At 41.5% G+C, this 8384-nt stretch overlaps 1 pseudogene; it reads left to right on the top strand.

Annotated features, from left to right (window-relative positions):
• Positions 1–8010, top strand: part of LOC128109001 (transmembrane emp24 domain-containing protein 11-like) — a 19103-nt pseudogene extending 11093 nt beyond the window's left edge.
• The last annotated feature ends 374 nt before the right edge of the window (positions 8011–8384 follow it).

The raw sequence follows: 8384 nt of genomic DNA on the forward strand, positions 1-8384 counted from the left end.
GTCACTGGATACCAGTCTCAAGTCCACACTGAAGATAGACTAGGACTGTCTTGGCCTATTTCTAAGCACACTTAACACCTTATGGACGCAGTTCTGCTGAAACTGTCTTTTCCCTAACTCAAGTCACGACAGTCATCTTCTCCCTGCTCCAGTATCGCTTGCTCTATCAAAGCCTTGTTTTCTCTTCTTCTTCCCCAGGAATAAACTGTCCTAAAGCATCTCCAATACTTATTTAACCAAATTAGCATTTCCCTTGAGCTAAAAAAAAAAAAAAATCAAAGCCAGTTTACCATTTTCAAAAGACAAAAGAGAATAGTTCTTTAAAATACACCATTCCTGAGTTGGGTGCAGTGGCATGCACATGCAGTCCTGGATACTCAGGGACCTGAGGTAGGTGGAGTTTGATCCCATAAACTCAAGGTCAGCCTGGGAAACACAGGAAGCCTCTAACTCTTTTTTAAAAATCACAATTGATTGAAACAACATTGCCTCCTAAAAGAGAAGATTTTTTTTTCAATATGTCATGTTAATAGTTCAACAAACATAGATTATAGGCCTAATACATTCCCAACTCTATTCTTGGACTAGAAGAGCGACAACATTCTTGTTCCAGAGGCCTGATTTTTTTTTCAGGAAGTTTCTCTCCATTTAGAGATAAAATGACAAGTAACATCTGTAGTTGCAATGTTTCTCACAGTCTCAGAACCCTTGAGAGTCCTATCAAGTCAGGCATGGTGAGACCGAGAGGCAGGGGATCCCTGTGAGTTTAAGACTAGTCTGGTCTACATAGTAAGTTCCAGATGAGCCAGGCCTACATTGTGAGACCCTGTCTCAAAAAACAATAGTCCTATCTTACCCCCCAAGAACCCCGTTTCTGTTTGGGACAACATGTTCAGAGTAGTGTATTCTGTCTCCAGCCTTGAACATCTGCTTATTCTTCTGACATGAGATCGACCACCTGGCTAAGGAGGATGAGCCGTGCCAACAATAGCAATAGCTATGGACCATATAAACCTCTATATTCTGCGTTCCATTTCCATTTCCAATAGTCCTGTTCCACTGTAAAGAGAGAACTGGGGTCTGTGGTTAAATGACTTATGTGATGTCATTCTGTCAACATTGACAACATTGAGATGTTTAAACCCAAGTATACTCTTTCTTTACACACCAAAACAATAAGCATTCAAAAGTGTGTACTGAATTGGGCGTTCATGAAAAAGGACCATATAGAGACTCAAGTATGAAACAAAATACCAGAAATTCAAATGAACATGGAATTTTTTTTTTTTTTTTTTTTTTTTTTGGTTTTTCGAGACAGGGTTTCTCTGTGTAGCTTTGCGCCTTTCCTGGAACTCACTTGGTAGTCCAGGCTGGCCTCGAACTCACAGAGATCCGCCTGCCTCTGCCTCCCGAGTGCTGGGATTAAAGGCGTGCGCCACCACCGCCCGGCGAACATGGAATTTTTAAAAGATCGATTTTATATGTATGCATGTTTGGCCTGCATGTATGTATGTACACAACACATGTTCTTGATGCTCAAAGAAGTCAGAATAGGACTTTGGATCCCTTGGAACTGGAGTTTTGGATGGTTGTGAGCCACCATGTGGGTCTCTAACCAAAATCTTGGGAATCTAAACGAAGTCTTCTGTGAGAGCAACAAGTGCTCTCAAGCGCTAGGCCAGCTCTCCAGTCTTGTTTTTCATTCATTTGACAATTTGCCCTTTTCCGTTCATTTGTTCTGAGACAGGGTTTCTCTTTGTAGTCCTGGCTGTCCTAGAACTCGCTCTGTAGACCAGGCTGGCCTCAAACTCATGGAGATCCACCTGCCTCTGCTTCTCGACAGTTTGTTTTTTAATTGATATATTTAGACCATTGACAATTAAAGTGATTATTGATATAGTTTGGGACTAATATCTACGAGGTTAATGTTTTCTATGATTGCCCTTGTTCTTCATTCTAATTTTTACCCCCCTCTATCCCCCGCTTTATGTGATTTTAACAGCATTTTTTAGAATCTCATTTCCCCTTCTTTTAATATTTTTATTAAGTCCTTGAGAATCTCATACATGTATACGTTGTATTTTGACTAAATTTATCACCATTCCGTTCCTAACTCCTCTCACACCCATCCCTCCCTACTTCGTGTCCTCTTTTCTTTCTTTTTATAACCCACTCAGTATAATTTGTGTTACCAACACACTCATGGGTGGAGGGCCATCCTCTGGAGCATGGCCACATTTGTAAAGAAAACCGACTCTCTTCCCCAGAAACCATCAGTAGCCTCACTCTGTGCTGGGATGTCAACTGGCTTGATAGTGTGCAGGTCTTGTGCAGGCAACCCACTGAGTGAGTTCATGAGCGGAGCAGTACTGCGACATCAAGCTTTCGTTTTCCTCTGGTCACCTCTGACCTCTGGCTCTCAGTCTTTCTGCCCCTTCTTCCATGGTGGCCCTGAGTCCTGCAGGGAAGGGCTGTGATATAAAAGTCCCACTTCTGGCTGAGCAGTCCCCTCACACTCACTCTCTGCATTTGACCAACTGTCAGTTCCTTCCATATTTTTTTATTTTAATTTTTTAATGTGCACGGGTGTTTTGCCAGTTTGTGTGCCTAGTGCCTCTGGAGGTCAGAAGACGACGTCAGATCCCCTGGATCTGGAGTTAGTGATTGTGGGCTACTGTGTGGGTGCTGGAAATCAAACCTGGCTCCTCTGAAACAGCAGTCAGTGCTCTCAACGGCTAAGCCATGTCCCTGGCCCAGCCTCTCCTTTTTGAAGAGTATCAATTACACAGCTTTTAAAATCTTTCCTATGTTGTCCCAGAACTGGCAATACACATTTAAAACAAAGCCAAGTCCACTTCAAATAGCAGTTTGTTACTTTACATCATGTGTAAGCGCATATAAGCTAAGTATTCCCAATCCTCCTGGTTTTGATATCATCTCACTTATACATAAATTATGATTAGGTAAATTGTTGCTAATATCTGAACAAATTATTATCTGTTAGGTAAATGAAGAACAAGAAGAATTTCATTTTACCCCCACTTATTCCCTCTCTAATCCTCACCCTTTCTTTACATAGATTTTTATCCCTGCCCGCCCCACCTCCTCTCTGGAGAACTCCCTTTAACATTTCATACAGGGCAGTTCTACCCGTGACAAATTCCCTCAGTTTTGGCTTTTCTGATGGAATATTTCTGGTCAACTCTTGGAGGATAATTTGCAGAAGCCTAAGTTGGTGGGCTCCTCCCCCGTGACACGCCCCCCCCCCCCCCCCTTGTATGACTCGGAGAAGTTAGGCGGACTTACCTTTACTCCTCGGTAGGTGAAATCCCCGTCTGGCTCCTTTCCAGACTTTCTGGCTTCTGTCACTTTAGTATGATGTACCCAGTTTTGTTGTTACTGCTGCTAGTTTTGCTTTGGGCATTAATCCTGCATGATGTTTCCCGAACCCCTTACATCCACATCTGTCATCCGACATTAACCTGAAGTTTTCCTTTTTGCTTCAAGTCCCCTTCAGGCTTTGGGTCAAGTTATCAATGCTGCTTTAATTATTCCTTCCTCTCCTTGATCTTTCTCCTTCTGACACCACCATCCTTCATGTTAGGTTTTTATAGTTTCCCCACACTTCTTGGATATTCTCTCCCACTTTTTTTCTTTTTTCTTTTTTTCCTTTTTTTCAGTTTGAGGAGATGGCCCATTCTCAGACTCAAAGACCTTTTCCTCAGCTCCAGCCAACCACTAATGAACACTTTAAAGAGACTTCGCTTCTTTTTATGGTGTATTTTTGTCTCTGGCATTTACTTTCTTAGAGCTGCTCAGTTCCTATGGCCCACTGTTCTGTCAGGGTGTCTACCTTTTCCATTAGATTCTTTAGCATCACTTTTTAGAAAGCGTCTTGACCTGGTAATTCTAATATCCTTGCATCCAAGCACTGGTGTTTACGTTGTCTTCACACATGGGCTCCGCCTTTCAGCATGGCTTGTGATTTTTGTTTAAAATACAGACTCGATGTGCCTAGTACAAGGGACCTTGTACCAGCTTCTGTACGCTTTTGCTTGTGCATTTTTTGCTCTGGTGAGTTGTGATTCCTCATATCTGTCTGTCTCTCCAAATTGTGGACAGAAGTTTGTCATGTGAACTAAATTCTCTAACCCACCTAAGAAATACTGATTTTTAGTTTGTTCAGATTTTGCTTGTTAGGGTAAATCGATCTCTCTCTCTCTCTCTCTCTCTCTCTCTCTCTCTCTCTCTCTCTCTCTTTCTCTCTCTCTCTCTCTCTCTCTCACACACACACACACACACACACACACACAGGTGTCTGTACTTTTACAATGATTTTTTTTTGAGACAGGGTTTCTCTGTGTAGCTTTGTGCCTTTCCTGGAACTCACTCTGTAGCCCAGGCTGGCCTCAAACTCACAGAAATCCACCTGCCTCTGCCTCCCGAGGTGCTGGGATTAAAGGCGTGCTTTATAAAAGTAGTATCCTATAAAGCCTTTTCCTATAAATCAGTATAGAGAGCCGTGTGTGTGGTGTGCATCTGTAATCCCGGCAGAGGCAGACATGGAGGATTTAGAGTTTGAGAACAGCCTAGGACAGTGAGGCACACACACATCCTGCACCAGTGCCTGGACATCTTTAGTAATGGTGCCTGTTTCTTGGTTTCTTTTGCTGTTACATACGGTTCCTTAGCGTGTTTGTTCTTTATTTCAAAGCCACAATTTTGCTAGCACAGTAGCACAGTAAAATTTTTTTATGTGTAACCTTGTGTACTTGCGCATGTTCAGAGAATACTTTTCTATAGGTTAAGTTGCTAGGGCAATGATTATATATTTTGTAAGTTTCAACATACATTGCTTAACTGCCTGTAGACAGACTTTCTTTTCTGCTGCCAGCCCCAAATAATGATATGGAGACTTCTTATCAACTATGAAAGCTCAGCCTGTAGCTTAGGCTTGTTCCTAGCTAGCTCTTATATTTTAAATTAACCCATTTATATATTAATCTATGTTCTATCATGCAGTGTTACCTCTCTTCCATCTTGTCTTTCCTATTTCCTTTCTGTGTCTCCTGGCTTCTTTTGTGCCTTGATTATTTCCTCCTACTTCCTCTCTCTTCCCGGAAATCTCACCAACCTCCTGCCTAGCTATTGGCTATTCAGCTCTTTATTAAAACAACCACAGCAATATATCTCCACACAGTGTACAAATATCCCACAACACTGCCCCTAAACAGTTGCCCAGTTCTTCTGACAGTATTTGGAGAGTGTTTATTTCTCCATATTATCCAAGAATTTTTAAGTCCTTAACTATACGACAGCAAACAAAGGATGTTTCACTCTAGTTTGAATTTTTATTACTTGTAAGAATGGATATTTTTCATCTTTATTAACCATTTTATTTCTTCCTTAGGAGTGCATAATTTTAGTATACCTATTAAAATTAAGACTGGAAAATAGAGAATAATAAACTGTCGAAATTCTCAACCCTTGGTGCTATTATCCAAGTTATATGGTGCACAAGGGACATTCTACTTCACATTCACCTGGCCAACACATCATTTGCTTAGAATCTAATTCTACATGGTTTGTGTCATTCGGAGGGAGGAGGCTGGTGAGTCCATGCCTGTGTAGCCCGTGGCTGAACACAATATCGCTATTCAAGCATAAGATTGGTATGCAGAGCCATCACGCTCAGACTGACTGGAAACTTATTAAAGTTCTGTGTCCAGATCTCAATGCAGCAACCACAGAGGGAGCCGGAGAGCTTGGGAGGCATTCAAAAGAGAGCCATAAAGTTGATTAAAGGGTTTGAAAACTAAGAGCTGTGAGCGAAGGTTAAAAGAACTGTGGTTACTCAGGCTTGAAACCAAGTGAAGGCTGAAGGCTGAATTAATAATGGAATTCTAATAACGAAAACTCTTACACGGTAGATGGGTGATTGGCTATTTTCTAAATGTGTTAAGAACAGACGAAGAGCATCTATACTTCAGCATACACAATTCAGCTCTATGTAAAGAGAGACTTCCCCAGAGCATTCATAAGATTTTCTAAGCACCAGAGGCATTTACATGACCATAAATTTGATGTTCATGAAGGTGTAAATATACTTCCAGGTCAACGGGTTTCCACACAATTCACTGTTATTATAAGAATGACTATTGGATAGACTAGAGAACAGAGTGACAGTGTGGGCGAAAAGGTAGATGAAGATGGTGTGACACCTCGCTTGTGAAAATCGGGGGGAGAGAGACTGGGAAGACAACAGCACAAAGAGAAGCAAGGGAAGAGCCTGAGACTATTCTAAAAAGCATGCCAGGGCCCCACTTTTTCCGTTTGTACAGCCATCCGCTTATGTCATTGAGTTTGAGAACGCGGCCCTGATGTATCTATTGTTCAGGCAAAAGACAGAGTTAGTGAAGGTGCCTTCAAGCTTCGGCATCTAATTGAACAAATGAGCAAATACTCAAAGGACAAGACTGTCAGTCCGTCTGTCCATCTTATTTGATCTCTTCCTGTCAGAAATTCATTTCTCAACAGAAAACCTTTTACCAAGGAAAGAACAAGCTGCTCATTCCTCCATCTTTCTAAGCTGGAACAGTGCAGGCTGAAGGGAGTCGGAGAGCTATCTTTCTTCACTCACAGGGACCATGAGGTCCTCTAGGAAAGGGGGAGCCATCTTTCTTTACTCATAGGGACCATGAGGTCCTCTACTTCACATTCACCTGGCCAACACATCATTTGCTTAGAATCTAATTCTACATGGTTTGTGTCATTCGGAGGGAGGAGGCTGGTGAGTCCATGCCTGTGTAGCCCGTGGCTGAACACAATATCGCTATTCAAGCATAAGATTGGTATGCAGAGCCATCACGCTCAGACTGACTGGAAACTTATTAAAGTTCTGTGTCCAGATCTCAATGCAGATCTCTAGGAAAGGGGGGAGCCATCTTTCTTTACTCATAGGGACCATGAGGTCCTCTAGGAAAGGAGGAGCCATCTTTCTTCACTCTGTGGCACCAAGAGGTCCTCTAGGAAAGGGGACTGAGGCTCATTTGTCTTTTTTTTTTTTTTTTTTTTTTTTTTTTGGTTTTTCGAGACAGGGTTTCTCTGTGTAGCTTTGCACCTTTCCTAGAACTCGCTTTGGAGACCAGGCTGGCCTCGAACTCACAGAGATCCGCCTGCCTCTGCCTCCCAAGTGCTGGGATTAAAGGCGTGTGCCACCACCGCCCTGGCCTCATTTGTCTTTTTATCCTCCAAACTTACTAGCAAAGTGCTCACCCAGGAGTAAAGGGTGTGAGCTTCCAGACTAAATAAAGGACTGCTTCCAGACATCCATTCACCTGTAGAGACCTAAGTGTGCACACATTAAGGATTACAGCTTCATTCTTATGACATCAAGTGTTTTCTGAGTAACCGTGCTCAATGGCTCCTGGTCAGACATGGGCTCAAATCTGTTCACTTGCCTTGTGTCATCCCCAAGGCTCAGTTTCTTCATCTGACAAATAAGGACTAGGTCATTAGACAAGGCAGGCAAGTAGGTGCCATGGAGCCCAACATAAAACTTAAATGATGAAATTCTATCACTATTAAGTAATGCACAGTTTGCCTGATAATAGAAAAATGTATAAAACAACAGATCAAGTTCCTGCATTTTACATCAAAGTAAAAGAATAGATTTTGTTGAATTGCTGTCTCACACTAAGTTGGAAATAACAGATTCCAACTTAGAAAATGATATTCTACTTTTCTATATGATATTAAATGGATAATATTAAATACCAAGAATGCATACAGTAACCTTCTCCTCCAAAATCACACATGAAGCACTAAGAAACTAAAGCTATTTATTTATTTTCTGCATGGGGCCATGAGGAAAATTTCCAACTGACCAGTGAAGATACAAATAGAAATGTTTCATGATAGGCTCTTGTATGAATATTAATCTTTATCTCAGTTGGAGTCTTTAAAATGAATCACCTTAAAGATTTCTTCATAGCTAAGTAGCTTGTTTAAAATATTGTAATTGAAGGCAAATAATTTGCATAATGCTTGATTTAATAAACCAAAACATATGCATAAATGTGTGTTACTTTTATGATTTAAAAAATATTAGAGCTGGGTAGTGGTGGTGTACACCTTTAATCCCAGCACTCAGGAGGCAGAGGCAGGTGGATCTCCAAGTTCAAGGCCAGCCTGGTCTACAGAGTGAGTTCCAGGACAGCCATGGCTACATAGAGAAACTGTCTTGAAAAAAAGCAAACAAAACAAAACAAACAAAAAAGATATTAGAAGTTGAAGTTAACATATCAGTCTTTTTCTTTGAGGCCACCAACCAGCTCCCAAATCATGACATGGAGACTTCTTATTAGTTCTGCATTGTCCAGCAT

This window comes from Peromyscus californicus, unplaced genomic scaffold, assembly GCF_007827085.1.
Source record: "Peromyscus californicus insignis strain IS unplaced genomic scaffold, ASM782708v3 Scaffold_13__1_contigs__length_99412109, whole genome shotgun sequence".
In the NCBI taxonomy this organism is placed as follows: Eukaryota; Metazoa; Chordata; class Mammalia; order Rodentia; family Cricetidae; genus Peromyscus; species Peromyscus californicus.